Genomic DNA, 11,139 nt, shown 5'->3' with positions numbered 1-11,139 from the left:
GTGTGAACCCTGCTTTATGAGTGAATAAGCTAACATCGTGGAAAGACACAAAGTGTGTAGTGCCTTTATAGCACGCTCGTGACGTGGAGCAAAGCATACAGCAAAAATGGTCACTGGAACTGTGTCATGGAGACCCAAGTGTGCACGAACAAGGGTTTCATAAAATTGACAGACGGTGATAACCAATGAAGGTGCTAGAAAAGTGGCATGATCGAAATGTATCAATCACCCCATTAATATGAACACGGTAGCCCCCGTTTTTCTGTCCAGGATCGTTTCCCCGGCCCCCACTGGATGCCTGAAACCCCAGATAGCACCGAGCCCTCTATATATTCTTTTTTTCCTTATACATACACCCCTATGATAAAGTTTAATTTATAAATGAGGCACAGGAAGAGATTAACAATAGAGAACGATAAAATAGAATTACAACAATATACACATAAAAGTTTTATGAATGTGGCTTCTCTCGCTCAACATATCTTATTATACTGTACTCACCTTCTCATATTAACGGGCCATGGTAAAATGCTTACATGAAGAGATGACGCAGTAAATGACGCAAGCCATGCAATGCGCAGCGTCTGGCTACTGTGGACGTCATGACGCTGCGTCAGGAGGAGGAGCCTCGGGTTCAGAGCAGGCTTGGCAGCGTCAGGAGGGCGAGCCTCGGCGTGAGACCCGGGCTTGGCGGCTGGAGGTTAAAAGCAAAGAAAGCTGAACCACAAACGAGGGGACTACCCTACCCCTAAGAAAAAATAATCATTACGGTAAAAAGGTTTTACCAACGTTCCAGTAAAATAGGTTTGTTGTTGGGAAGCATAACGTTACAGTTAACAACCCAAAGTCCTTCCTGACAGGATATGTGCATTACTAATTTATAATGATTATAGTGTGGGAATATTGACTTAACATCGCAAACTCCCTGAACATAATGTGAATGTTTTACGATTCCGAGAGAATTTCAGATACTTGCAGGTTTTCTGAGTCACTATTGGCAGTAGCGGTTCTTTACAAGTTAACCAGGGCAGTTTCATGGAGTAGTTTAGAAAAAATACCTATGGCAATCATTTTCTTTTTTAAATTTTTTTAAATGTTTATTTTTGAGATAGAGCGCTGGCAGGGGAGGGGCAGAGAGAGAGAGCGAGGGAGACACAGAATCCGAAGCAGGCTCCAGGCTTTGAGCTGTCAGCACAAAGCCCCACTCGGGGCTGCAACTCATGAACTCCGAGATCATGACCTGAGCTGAAGTCTGACACTTAAACCCAATGAGCTACCCTGGAGCCCCAATCATTTTCTTTTTTGTAAGTATTAGCCAACAACTGCAGCAGGATCAAAATTATAGATACAATTCAGTTATGCAGACATAAAATTTTAATTTTCCCATAATTCAACTCAATTTAGGCTGGTTCCGCATAGCTTAGCTTCTCCTAACGTGCAAAAGACCTGAATCGTGTTACTTCAAGGTAACACAATCATTTCTGGTTAAAAATTTAGACTCTTTGGGTAAACATTTAAACAAACTTAGTATTTTAGTTTCTCATGATTAAAAATTTAAACTTTGTATCTGGACCGTTTCCCACTTTTAAAGACACCTCCCTTTTTCTCTTAGAATTTGTCCAAGAGCCAAAGGATTATAAGAGATCATGCATGTTGGGGACGAAGATACTGACCTTGAGTAATTGCTGCCACCCCAGCCCAACCACAAGATGTCTAAACTCAGTTGTTTTTGAGTTTTCCTTCTTTAACACTATTGCCTCTGCTGCTAATGTCTTGGGACATCGCTTCTCTTGGCACATGAACTATACTATGATGCTCCTGGGACCTTCATCACAACTATCCCAAAAGGCAGCACCTCCTGGCATGAATACTGCTTCTTAATTTTCAAAAATTTTCTGAGGATCTGCAGAATATCTCTGTGCCCCCCCTGGAGACAAAGGAGTATTGGGAGGCTTTCTCTTCTCTGCCTAAAAACACCATGCAGGCGTTCCTGATCGCTGCAGCTGCTCATGTTGGTGCTGGGTCCTCTGTAAGGTAGGAGACTCAGAGCACACACCTTTGCTGTTATTGTCATAGATTCCATGGTTTCCTCTTCCCTGCACCAGGCAAGGGAGCAAAAGTGCCCTGGCAACCTCTGTAGTCCAGATCCATATCCACTAAATTCTTTCCTCTCCCATCCCAGAAAAACTTGTTATTTTCTTTGTTTTGTCCTGGAACTCTGTCCTTACATCATACCCTGTATCCTTCCATAGTCTCTGACATATACCAAGAGCTTGATATTCTTAGACTTCCTAAATGTGGCTCTTGATATTTAAAAGGAAACATGGTAAATGGGTGATGGGTATTAAGGAGGGCACTCGTGATGAGCACTGGGTGTTGTATCGAAGTGATAATTCACTAAATTCTACATCTGCAACTAATATTACACTGTATGTTAGCTAACTGAAATTTAAATAAAAGCTCGGGAAAAATGAAAGGAAACTTAGGATTTAGAAAACTCCATTTTCTCTCAAGTAGTTGGCTCTTGGAATTGAAAGCCTAGTTTTCAAGACTAATGTTTCATATCTGTTCCCTTTTAAAGTTTATTTTGAAAGTCAAAGCTGAGTTACGGTGTATGTGTTATTGATGTTTATTTCCCCAAGGAAAGCATATACAGAAAACTGTTGACATTGTTTGACCAATAAGCTTAAGGATAAGGGTAAAGTTACAAAAAATTATACAGCTTACTAGCAAATTATTATCATACCTATATATAGATACCATGACCCATATATGGGTATATTAGCGTGCTCAGCCTGCCACAACAAAATACCACAGACTGAGTGGCTTAAACAACAAAAATTTATGTTCTTATAATTCTGGAAGCTAGAAGTCCAAGATCAAGGTGCCATCAGGGTTCCTCTGATAAGGCTTCTCTCTCTGGCTTGTAGAAGGCCACTGTCTGGTTATGTTCTCACGTAGCCTTTTCTTTGTGCATACACAGAGAGATAGAGGGAGCCCTCTGGTGTCTCTTCCTTATCCTTGTTTCCTCAATTAATCTTAATTATTTCCTTAGTCTCCCTATCTTCAAATACAGTCACATTGAGGGTTAGAACTTCAATATATGCATTTTGGAAGGGACATATAATTCAATCCATACAGTGAGTAATAAATTACTTAAATTAATTGTTCCCAAATAATTTGTGATGAATCAATCATTCTTATCTTTCTTCTAAAAAGGAAAACTTCTAACCCAGTGCAGTGATTTAAGGATACCTGGAGGTGTCCCTAGCATACTTTTTAAAAATGGCTTAGCAGGTTCCTCCCATTCAAGGACTCGAAGTCATTAGGGAAAGAAGCAGGAGAGGAGATTAAAGGAGAAGCGAGTAATTTGGCTCATCTTCTCTCTGAGTCCTAGCATGAATGGAGAAAGAAGTTACTTCTGAATGAATGAATAGTAATGCAAGTGACAGTGATAGTGTAAAAGTTAGATTCAAGGCTAAACTATTTTAATAATCAAGGGGTAAGAAATGATAATTATGTGACACGATAAGAGGTGTTAACACTACCATGACAATCATATTGCAGTAATATAAGTGTATCGGTTCAACATGTTGCAACCTTAAACTTACACAATGTTAAATGTCAAATATATTTCAATTCACAAAGTAAATAAAACATATGGATTTAAAAGTAACCAAGAGGCCTCAAAATAGAATGACTTTTAAAAATTTTTATTTTTTTTTCCCCAAAAGTGTCTACTCATAATTTAACATACTGCAGCCCATGGGCCAAATCTGGCCCACTTCCTGTTTCTGCATGACCTGCAAGTAAAAAATGATTTTTATATTTTTAAAGTGTTGAAAAAAAATCAAAAGAGTAATATTTGTGACACGTGAAAATTATATGAAATTCAAATTGTGGTGTTCACACAAATAAAGTTCCGTTGGAACACAGCCACCCTCAGGCATTGATGTATTATCTATGGCAGGGCTGAGTAGTTGTGACAGAGACTGAATGGACCCATGAAGCCTGAAGTGTTTACTTTGTAACCCTTAATGGGAACCATTTAATGATCTTTGGTGTAACCAGTTCAGGCTAGTAAAGCAGCCATACCCCCTGAATCCTCCAGGGACCCTGCTCAGAGGAGCATCACCAAGGTCAATACAGGGGCAAACCTTGCTCTGGGCTTGTCCAGCTGGCAAGGAGTGTGAATGTGGTGCACACTCCTTCACACTTATTCACACTTATTCATTACTGTGAATTTTGCTGATTGGCCTCTCCAAACTGCAGGAGACAGAGATGAAGGTAGTCAATAGCCGGCAAGCCATGTGCTCTGTCGAAACTCTATTTCTAATGGAAAATAAAACCAAACCTCAGCTCTTTATATTGACTCTCTAGTGCATCTTTATTCTCAGTTCTGACCCTGACCTTCTACCTCCATACAATGAATTTTTATTCTCACAAAGGATGGAATAAAAAGAGACATATAATTTAAAATACAAAAATGTGATTTAGTTGTTTATTTCTAAACATTATGGTGTCTCTAAAGTACTCTTATGAGGTAAACTGAGAAAAATAATCTTATAATTTGCATTCAGAGCCTTAAGAAGCTAGTTCTAAAAATGACATTTTCTTTGTTTTGATACTATTAACTGATACTTCAAGGGTTTTCATCAATCCAGAACTTTCTTCCCTCCGACAATTGCTTCCATGCAACTCTTCAATATGTGTTCACTCTATAGAAAGACACCCGAAGATTATTAAAGTAAAACTATTTTAATGAGTTTATGCTTCCATAGGATTATGTAGGATAAGAACTGAGTTCATTGTCTTATTCCACCTCCAAGTCTGGCTTTAGGTGATACTGGACTGGAAATACTAATAATCTTATTTTTTCTTGATAATTCTCATTAGTTATGCTTTAGTCCAACATGTGTTTAATTTGATTTAATGAAGACACTAAATAGAATGTACATCAGAGAGTTGCACTCCCTTGTTACTGATCCATACAAAACCAAAATAAATGAGAGCACATCTACCATTAAAATAAGCCCTATAGCTATAAGTCAAGGTTAAATTATTACTAATTTATATTTTATATTTCCTAGATTTGCGTAGAAAAAGATTAATCATCTTCCTGTAGGGGTAGGAAACATTTCCCTTCTTCCCTTCTAGGTTCTTTGCCTGGGCTAATAACTGACAAAAGATAGATTAACAGGAGAAAAGGAGTTTAATTTCGCACATGTGGGTGCCCCATAAAAAAATATAACACTCAAAGATGTGACCAAAGCAGGCAGCTTTTACATCTTTTGAATAAAGAAACAATAAATTTGTAAAGAATTGACAAGACAAAGCAATTTGGGCTTTGAGGCAGTAAATTAGTGAAGAAGTAACAAGATTTGTTTACACAGGCTTCTCCACCTTAAATTCCCTGTCTTTGGTGATAAGAATGCCTCTACCTCTGGTACAGGGAGGGTACCTTTCACATTGGAGATTTATTTCCTGCTTTCAGGGCTCTGAAGGAGGGCCACAATGTCCTTGTACCTACTGTGTCTCGAGTAACTAACTCAGAATAATCAGTAAGCCAAAGGCATATTTTCGGGGAGCATTTTCTGCTGGCTTCCATTGTTCTACATAAGTATTAGCTTTCGCTACTTTATGATTCTTGCTTCTGTCGTAAGAATCTGGGATTCATATCCTTCAGTGTATAAAGCTGAGCATCCACGTGGGTTTTTTTACAGCAACTAAGGAATGATATCCAGTAACTCTCTTGCAGTGGAAAAAGCAACTATATTGTTAATTATTTTAAATGCAGTACTCCAAAATATGCTTCTCCATGATCAAAATTATCTGAAACAACAAAACTTGGAAAACAAAAATAACAGAACTGTTAAATGTTAACACAAGGGGTGTTTTAGAGATTATCTACTCTGAGATTTGGCAAAGTGCAGCTTGCAGGTGAAATCCAGCCTTGACCATTTGTTTACAGATTGTCTGTGGCTGCTTTTTCAGTAACAACAGAGTTGAGTAGTAGCAATGAAGACGAAGACCGTATGATCTGTAAAGCTGAAAATACTTACTACCTGGACGTTTGCAGGCAATGTTTGCCAACCAGTAATCGGGTCCAGCTCCTCTCATTGTGTGGCTACTGAGGTCAGGCGAGGTTAAGAGTACAAAAAAGGCAGCAGATCCCACATCTGTTGTCTCACAGGCACGAGCCTCAAAAGATGAAAGATTAAGGTGAAACTCCTTTCCTATTAATTCAATAACAGTCTGAATTCTTGTCTTCTCAGACCAATTACTCGCTGCCCCTGAAAATGTATGTCTTGCACTTTTATGATTATGCCACTGTTCATACCTTCCATCTATTTAGAATGTCATTTCTCCCTTCCTTTCTGTCTGGAAAACTCCTACTTATTCTGTAAGGCCCAATTAAATGTCATATCATCTCACTAGCTTCCCTTGATCTCCCTAAGCAGAAATAGGGGCTGTCATTTATATTCTTACAGCGATTTATGTGTGCCATTTAAAAACTATAATATGTCAAATTGACACACTCAAGGAAGAGTGAGTAATGCCACAGAACTGTGCACCTATAAATGGTTAAGATGGAAAGTTTTATGTCATGTATATTTTACCACTATAACAAAAAGGGGGGAAAAAAAGAAAGAGTGAGCCTTGCTCAGGTACTATTCTGGGATTCTGGTATGCACGTTGTGGGACCCAGCATTAGTAGTAAATATCATTAGTGTCTACCTTGTTCAAGATTTTTTTTTCTGTAGCCTGAATGCCAAATGCTGAGTATATTCTTCCATATATAAATACATATGTATATATGTGTATATATACACATATATGTGTATGTGTGTATATATACATATATATACATATATATGCATATATGTGTACATATACATATATAGAGAGAGAATGTAAAATTGTTCTGTTCTAGCATTAACCACCATCCACTCTTTAGCAAGAATAAGCTACTTAAGATATCTATTTGTGAAAGCTCACTCTCAATCTTTACCTTCCATCCATCCATGTTATCACTGATCTTTATTTGCATCCTATGCTAGACGGATCCCCTCTCTAAAGAATATATGTTGAGGTAGGAATGACTGGCTTCCTAGTTGAAGGATTATACAACAGTCATAGACTCCTCATTCTCTCTCTCAGAAGCTGGCAGTTCACATTTAGAAGAAAGAGGTGACTGTTTTAATTATAAGGTAAACCGTCCTGGTTATTTCTGTCCTCCTTGGTAGTGGTACAAGTTTGAACAAGTACAAAAGTATAATTCTTCTGCATTTCTGTAAATGCCTCCTGCTGACCCAGAACGAATATTTGTTTGCCCAACTATCATACAAAAAAATCTTATCACTGAGAATTCTGAACTCTGTTATTTCCTGTGTTTTCCTTCAATACTATCTCCTGGTAGAATTAATGGACAAAAAGAAAGAAAATAGAAGGTGCTTCTATGAGAATTCCTTGGTAAGCAGTTTCATGCCTACCTTCAAAAGAGTTATTTATATACACATGATAGTGGTTGTCTGTTTAAGGATCTGCCTGCTCCTGCACCTTTAAAGTGTATGTCTGCTGATACTAAGATTTACTCACCTTTTAATCCTCACACGTAACATGGGGCCAGACACATAATAGTTGAACATTGAAAATCTAGCTATATAAAGGATAAAAGAAGTCAACTGCTTTAGAAATTGGTCTTACCTAAGAACATTTGCAGATTAAATCCCAGGCATCTGATCAACTGGACAATTTTCCAAATTATGTATTTAGGGAACATAAATAAAAAGCATCAAAAGATGAATTGAAGTAGACTAACAAACTTGTGAAACAAATACTCCCTGTCAGTAGTGATCAAAGAAATGCAAATGAACTGTTTCTTTTAATGTGAATACTGCTCCTGGTTTAAGGTAGTATATTTTTTCTTTTTAATTTTCTTTTTTTTTTAATTTACATCCAAAGTAGCATATAGTGCAACAATGATTTCAGGAGTAGATTCCTTAATGCCCCTTACCCATTTAGCCCATCCCCCCTCCCACACCCCTTCCAGTAACCCTCTGTTTGTTCTCCATATTTATGAGTCTCTTATGTTTTGTCCCCCTCCCTGTTTTTATATTATTTTTGTTTCCCTTCCCTTATGTTCATCTGTTTTGTGTCTTAAAGTCCTCATATGAGTGAAGTCATATGATTTTTGTCTTTCTCTGACTGACTAATTTCACTTAGCATAATACCCTCCAGTTTCATCCACATAGTTGTAAATGGCAAGATTTCATTCTTTTTGATCACCAAGTAATACTCCATTGTGTATATATGCCACATCTTCTTTATCCATTCATCCATCCATGGACATTTGGGCTCTTTCTATACTTTGGCTATTGTCGATAGTGCTGCTATAAACATGGGGGTGCATGTGTCCCTTTGAAACAGCACACCTGTATCCCGTGGCTAAATGCCTAGTAGTGCAATTGCTAGGTCATAGGGTAGTTCTATTTTTAGTTTTTTGAGGAACCTCCATACTGTTTTCCAGAGTGGCTGAACCAGGTTGCATTCCCAAAGGTAGTATATTTTAATGTATATCTATTTACTATAAACTAGTCAAACTTAAAAAAAAAATAATTTGACTGAATCTATCAAAAACCCTCAATCCAGTGATGTCATCTCTGAAAAATCTATTCTAAAGAAATAATGTATAAAAAACTTCATGGATGGGGTGCCTGGGAGGCTCAGTCAGTTGGGCGGCCAACTCTTGAGTTCAGTTCAGGTCATGATTTCTCAGCCTCATGCTGACAGCACAGAGACTGGGATTCTCTCTCTCCCTCTCTCTCTCTCCCTCTCTCTCTCTCCCTCTCTCTCTCTCACTCTCTCTCTCTCTTTCTACCCCTCTGCACTCATGCTCTCAAAATAGATAAAGTTTTAAAAAAATAACTTCTTGCCCAAGGCATTCAGCTTGGTGTTATTTATAATAGAAAATCTTGGGAGCCCGTTAAATATGAAAATTGCCCCAATGGTTAAATAAACTATGGTATATTTATTCAATAATAGTGTTTAAAATAAGTGTTTAAAATAAGTTGGAATCAGGATTAAATATGTAGTGGAGTAAAAAAAAAAAATCAACCATCATAGTGATCACAAATATGTAACATAAAAAACAAGACATACAGAGCAGAAAGAACAAAAGAATGAAAACAAAGACAGATAACACTGAAATAAATGTGACAAAAACAATGAGTGGCTTTCTTTGGATTATTTAAATATTCTGTTTTTCTTTCCTTCTTTATTTGTTTCTAAATTTGTTCTAATCATCTTCCACAACATATTTATTGAGAAAAAAAATATTTTTTTAATGTTTATTTATTTTTGAGAGAGAGACAGAGCATGAGCAGGGAAGGAGCAGAGAGAGAGATACAGAACTCCAAGCAGGCTTCAGACTCGGTGCTGCCAGCACAGAGCCCAACGTGGGGCTCGAACCCACAAACGGTGAGATCATGACCTGAGCCGAAGTCAGACGCCTAACCAACTGAGCCACCCAGGCGCCCCAAGGGAGAAGCATAATTTAAAAAAATACTTTCAAGGGGTAGTTGGAAGGCTCAATCAGTTAAGCGTCCAACTCTTGATTTTGGCTCAGGTTGTACACTGACGGTTCCTGAGTTCAGGCCCCACATACAGCTCCGTGGCGTGAGCCCTGAGCCTGCTTGGGATTCTCTCTTTCTCTTCCCCTCTCCTTCTGCTCCTCCCCGCTCACATTCTCTCCCTCTCTTTGTCTCTCACTCTCAAAATAAACTTTTAAAAAATAGTTTTAAAGTATTATCAAATACTCTAACTACTGTAGTGTGTGAGTGGTTAAGGAGGTTAGATATTTAGCTACTTAATACTTCATTCAAGATCAATTACTCTAATACCTGGAGGAAGGCTAAAACATTTTATGGCTGTTTCTTTAGTTTGCCAAGTTTGCTCTTTAAATTCAGTTTGCTGTTATTGCCATGTACTAATTATGCCAACTTGGGAATGTTGTATATGTTATAGCATTTCTGAGTGTCCGTTTCCTCATGTGTAAAATGGCATTAATGCTACTACTAACAATAATAATGACTCCACAAAGATTTTGTGGGGTTTTAGAGGAGATAACAAAGATAATACTGAGAACTGGTACTTAAAAATGTTAGTTCTTTTCTTCCCACATGAATCTCTCTCTGATATCTGATAGCACAAACTGCCATCACATTCCACAGTTGAGCTGCCTACCATATAGCCACTTGGTTAAAATTGGGAAAACCACCAACCAGCATTGCATGAGACAGTAAATTGCATTTGCTTGAAGCTGAGGTAACAAGCATCAGTTAGAATAAGACAAGAAATTTTTTTTTATCTAATCTTATGGAAATTATATGCTCTTAGGAAAAGCTTTAAATAGCCTTTGGAATGAAACACACCATTTCTAATAGGATCCAAATACTATTAAATGTGTTAGACTGTTTCAAGAATAATGGTGCAAGTACATTTTGGAAAAAAATATGAGTCTTGTTAATATGCTAATTTCACAGGCATATTTCTACTTGACAACTGTGGGTATTATTTTAATTAGAGTCATACTTACATTCTAATATAAGAATTACTACTAAAAGCAGTTTTAATTTCCATCAAGAATAATTTATTGTATTCTTTTCACTTTGTTCTTGAATCCACACCCGTTGTAAATTATCTTGTCTCTGTTAATTAGTAGCCTAAAGCAGTCTTCTTGTTTTCTACTCTTCTCTGCTATCTATATCAATTATCTTTATTTCTTTTTCAGTTTTCCCTTCATTTAAAGCTTGATGTGATAAAACTTCAGAATAAAACAATAATAAAGAATTTTGCTGTTTTTTAAATAAAAATCTATTCAGTATTATTTCCGTTTATTTCCAAATAGTGGGGAAGGTATACACCTTAGTGAGACACCATGGAAAAAATAAGCGATAAACATACTAAATCATCAGTTTGATCTAGTTGGAAATGTTTGTTTTATTTAACCACATGGGCCTTCAGAATAATCAAGAAATTAGTCTAAATTGTTTTGTATTTTACCGTCTCCTCTGAGTAATGCCAGTTCAGGCCAGTTATGTCACAGATGTGAAGTAACTCTTTTGGAAAAAAAAATAT

At 37.2% G+C, this 11,139-nt stretch overlaps 1 long non-coding RNA gene across 1 annotated transcript in view; it reads left to right on the top strand.

Annotated features, from left to right (window-relative positions):
* The first annotated feature begins 670 nt into the window (after positions 1 to 670).
* The window catches only part of LOC122216850, a 97,465-nt gene continuing 86,996 nt past the window's right edge, over positions 671 to 11,139 (top strand). Inside the window, exons 1-2 of the long non-coding RNA XR_006201155.1 lie at positions 671 to 770; positions 1,613 to 2,034. This is a non-coding gene — a long non-coding RNA (uncharacterized LOC122216850). The remainder of the gene's footprint in view (positions 771 to 1,612; positions 2,035 to 11,139) is intronic.

Source organism: Panthera leo, chromosome B1 (genome assembly GCF_018350215.1).
Source record: "Panthera leo isolate Ple1 chromosome B1, P.leo_Ple1_pat1.1, whole genome shotgun sequence".
Taxonomy (NCBI): domain Eukaryota; kingdom Metazoa; phylum Chordata; class Mammalia; order Carnivora; family Felidae; genus Panthera; species Panthera leo.
The sequence above is the reverse complement of the archived record's forward strand: the minus strand, read 5'-3'. Positions and strand labels throughout refer to the sequence as shown.